This window comes from Mixophyes fleayi, chromosome 1 (genome assembly GCF_038048845.1).
Source record: "Mixophyes fleayi isolate aMixFle1 chromosome 1, aMixFle1.hap1, whole genome shotgun sequence".
NCBI classification, from domain to species: Eukaryota; Metazoa; Chordata; class Amphibia; order Anura; family Limnodynastidae; genus Mixophyes; species Mixophyes fleayi.
This window is the reverse complement of record NC_134402.1, coordinates 95,466,483-95,471,237: the sequence shown is the minus strand read 5'-3', so window position 1 is coordinate 95,471,237 and position 4,755 is coordinate 95,466,483. Positions and strand designations below refer to the sequence as shown.

General features: G+C 37.2%; 1 long non-coding RNA gene across 1 annotated transcript; it reads right to left on the bottom strand.

Moving 5' to 3' along the window:
- Positions 1-2,994: 2,994 nt before the first annotated feature.
- On the bottom strand, positions 2,995-3,569 carry LOC142105086 (uncharacterized). The gene is made up of 3 exons (XR_012679680.1): positions 3,528-3,569; positions 3,260-3,356; positions 2,995-3,144 (listed from the first exon to the last, which is right to left on the bottom strand). It is a non-coding gene; the product is annotated as an uncharacterized LOC142105086 (long non-coding RNA).
- Positions 3,570-4,755: the final 1,186 nt, after the last annotated feature.

Sequence of the window (4,755 nt, the reverse complement as noted above, 5' to 3'; positions counted from 1 at the left end):
CGAATCATACAAGTTCAGGGTTTTTAATTTATATTGTGGTGACCCACTCCTCTACGCAGTCCAGGTACATTATTGGTGCGAATCATACAAGTTCAGGGTTTTTAATTTATATTGTGGTGACCCACTCCTCTACGCAGTCCAGGTACATTATTGGAGCGAATCATACAAGTTCAGGGTTTTTAATTTATATTGTGGTGACCCACTCCTCTACGCAGTCCAGGTACATTATTGGTGCGAATCATACAAGTTCAGGGTTTTTAATTTATATTGTGGTGACCCACTCCTCTACGCAGTCCAGGTACATTATTGGTGCGAATCATACAAGTTGATGGTTTTCTTATTATATATATTGTGGTAACCCACTCCTCTACGCAGTCCAGGTACATTATTGGTGCGAATCATACAAGTTAAGGGTTTTTAATTTATATTGTGGTGACCCACTCCTCTACGCAGTCCAGGTACATTATTGGTGCGAATCATACAAGTTCAGGGTTTTTAATTTATATTGTAGTGACCCACTCCTCTACGCAGTCCAGGTACATTATTGGTGCGAATCATACAAGTTCAGGGTTTTTAATTTATATTGTAGTGACCCACTCCTCTACGCAGTCCAGGTACATTATTGGTGCGAATCATACAAGTTCAGGGTTTTTAATTTATATTGTGGTGACCCACTCCTCTACGCAGTCCAGGTACATTATTGGTGCGAATCATACAAGTTCAGGGTTTTTAATTTATATTGTGGTGACCCACTCCTCTACGCAGTCCAGGTACATTATTGGTGCGAATCATACAAGTTCAGGCTTTTTTAATTTATATTGTGGTGACCCACTCCTCTACGCAGTCCAGGTACATTATTGGTGCGAATCATACAAGTTCAGGGTTTTTAATTTATATTGTGGTGACCCACTCCTCTATGCAGTCCAGGTACATTATTGGTGCGAATCATACAAGTTGATGGTTTTCTTATTATATATATTGTGGTGACCCACTCCTCTACGCAGTCCAGATACATTTATTGGTGCGAATCATAAAAGTTCAGGGTTTTTAATATATATTGTGGTGACCCACTCCTCTACGCAGTCCAGGTACATTATTGGTGCGAATCATAAAAGTTCAGGGTTTTTAATATATATTGTGGTGACCCACTCCTCTACGCAGTCCAGGTACATTATTCGGTGCGATTCATACCAGTTGATGGTTTTCTTATTATATATATTGTGGTGACCCACTCCTCTACGCAGTCCAGGTACATTATTAGTGCGAATCATACAAGTTCAGGGTTTTTAATTTATATCGTGGTGACCCACTCCTCTACGCAGTCCAGGTACATGTTTTGGTGCGATTAAGACCAGTTGATGGTTTTCTTATTATATTGTGGGGACCACTCCACTACGCAGTCCAGAAAGATAGCTCGTTGCAACGTTTTCGACTAAGAACTATATTGTGAGGTGTTCAGAATACACGGTAAATTAGTGGAAATGCTTGTTATTGAATGTTATTGAGGTCAATAATAGCGTAGGAGTGAAAATAACCCCAAAAAATTGATTTTTTTACTTTTTAGGCTTTTTTTAAAAAAAATCCGAATCCAAAACCTTAAATCCGAACCAAAACCTTTCAGCAGGTGTTTTGCGAAACAAATCCGAACCCAAAACATCGAGAAAATCCGGATCCAAAACACAAAACATGAGACCTCAAAAGTCGCCCGTGCACATCCCTAATATAAATACACCAATACATTACATTTACATGCATACATCTTATAGCTAGATAGACAAAGACAGAAAAAAACCTTTGAAGTAACGATGTATGATTTAAAGAGGTTGATGTTCTCTATGACATATATATTTTTTCGGGTAATGAGGCTATTAAAAATTGTATCCTTTTTTTTAAGATTACTTTCTTCACTCTTACCCTTCTTCCTCTTCTGACACAGGGTTGATGATTTCCTCTTCTGGCTCTTCCACGGCTCTTCCACAATCTATCAATCTATCAATCTATCAATCTATCAATCCCAATACATTTCAATACATTACATTTACATGCATACATCTTATAGATAGAGAGATAGATAAAGACAGAAAAAAACTTTCAAGTAACGATTTTAAGGGGTTGATGTTATCTTCTTCCTTTAGGTTCCTCCTCGGTCTGATCCACGGCATTTCTGGTTTACTTAAAATGAAAGTAAAATTAAATTAAAAACAAAGGATACATTAACATGCACATTGCAAACAGTAATATTTCAATATTCTGCAAGTAATATGTCCAATTTTTACATCCTAGCATTTCAATATTGAAAATTAAAAATAATAATACATATGACATATATGTTTTCGGGTAATGTTTCCGTTTTTTTTAAGATTACTTTCTTCACTCTTACCCTTCATCCTCTCCTGACAAGGGGTTGATGATTTCCTCTTCTGGCTCTTCCACAAACAATCTTCTCCTTGCTGACTCAGGTCTTCTTACTTCCACCACGGGGGTGTTCAGTCCCGATGACGTCCTCGGCTGTGGTGTTGGAGGAACAAGTCCAGAAATATTCCAATCAGGTAAAGGGAGTGAACCATTACCCTGGCCTCGCCGGACCCTCAGCTCTTCATTAATATTCATAAGATGCATTGTCATCATTTGCAGATGCATTGTCTGTTGCTGTTGTTGCATATGCATCTGTGCCATGGATTGATTCAGCTGATAATGGAGCGTTGCATTCTGCTCAATTGCGACTGCCATTCGCGCTTGAAAGGTGTTGTTCAAGTGCAGAGATGCTGAAATGTCGGCTTGGACTGTGACCAGTCGCTCCAATAACGAATTGGTGGCATTACGGGAGCTTCGTACCTCTTCCACAACAGACGTCAAACAGTCTACCGAATCACCAATTCTAGGACTCTCTCTTCCATATTCTAGCAAAGTTTGTGATGGAATGAAACCAAGCACTTTCTTCTGGCAGACCGTGCAGCAGTTGTGGTGGAAGACTGGTGCCTGTGGAGTGTACCCTTGCTTGAGATGGACCTTCCCCTTTGGTGGATGGAACTTGAAGGTTGGGGAAGGCTTCCTGGAACATCTCAAATCTTGTTGCAGCATCTTCGTGGACCAAAGTCTCGGCAGGAGAAAATGACAATGAATCACTGTTATGTTCAATTGGCTCTGTAAAGAGAAAAATGTTAGAAATTAATTATTATACAATTAAATAATGTTTACAATTTTTTAAAAAAGATTAGCATGTATTTAGTACAACAATTAAAAAGATTTGTATATTCACTGATTTCTGAGACAACAGCAGATGCTATTTCTTCCATGGCATCAGGCAAATGAGACGTGGTAAGTGGTGAAACCACATGTTCTGGTGATGATGGATTCTAAAAAAATATATATATATTTTGTCACAAAGATAATATATTTGTGATCACTGTATATCTAATATATATCTGTCGACATCAGTCTATCTTTATTTATATGGATAGATTACAAAATGTATGTATATATATGGATAGCTAGATATGTATCCACAATTTTTAACATAATTATACCTTCTGGAATATCAGCAATCATCGTTGATGTTCCCCGTTCTGCTGTAATTTCTCCAACGTGTCGGGCTTCTGTAAATAATAATAAAGAGTATTTACATGTTATTTTCAATATAAAAATATATATATATATATATATATATATATATATATATATATATATATATATATTATACACACACTTTAAAGAAACAAAAATGGACAGAGTATACAAATTTCAAACACTAAACGAAAAAAGCTTCAGTGAAACCATTACCTTGATGGACATCGGCAACAGGCTCCGACACGTCTTCCTCAGTCACTCTTCCCCTGTGAGCTGTAAAATAATTTAAAATAAAAATGAAATACTATTACTAGGTTTGGAGTATGGAATAGGGATAAAGATAGAGTGTGATGGACAGGGAGAGAGAGAGAGTGAAAGTGAGAGGGAGGGGTAGAGAGAGGGAGAGTGAGAGAGAGGGAGGGAGAGTGAGAGATAGGGAGATATGTGCATATTTTGTTGTAATGGATATAGAAATACCTTTTTGACTTGGTTCAAAACTTGGGTCAGGAACAGTAGACTTGGTTAAACGCCTTTCATGTTCTGTAAAAAAAAATGAGTCAAATAAGCTTTGGACATTTCATGTGCCGTATCTTATCCATTCAAGCAAGTACTTTAAAATTTATACCTGTATTTGAAGACGTTCTCGCTACATCAACTGCGACTTGACTTTCCAAAAGCTATGTCACACCTATTGCAAATGTTATTTTTAACAAAAATACATATTAAAACAAAATTTACATACATTACAGCAAGCACGATAAATATTCAAATAATCATCTGCAGAATATTATGAGGCTAGATATTCATAATGGGGCATATTCAATTGTCCCAAAGTTGGAGCGCTCAAAAAATATTACCGTTAATGCGGTAATATCTCGCTGGATTTCAGCTCGCGGCTCCCTGAAATCCAGCGAGTAAATTACCGTATTAACGGTTTTTCCACGCACGATTACCATAATATCGGTAATCGTGCTCGGACCGCGGGATTTTCGCCAATTCTGCGGACAATTGAATATGCCCCTTACAATATTGTATCCAATAATAATAAGAACAGGAGTAACATCAATCTTAGTTTTCTAGAGAAATCCAATACACTATCTATCTCTTTCTCTCTCTCGCTGACAATTGAATATGCCCCTCATATATATATATATATATATTAGTTTTGAGTGTGTGTGTAAAATGTTT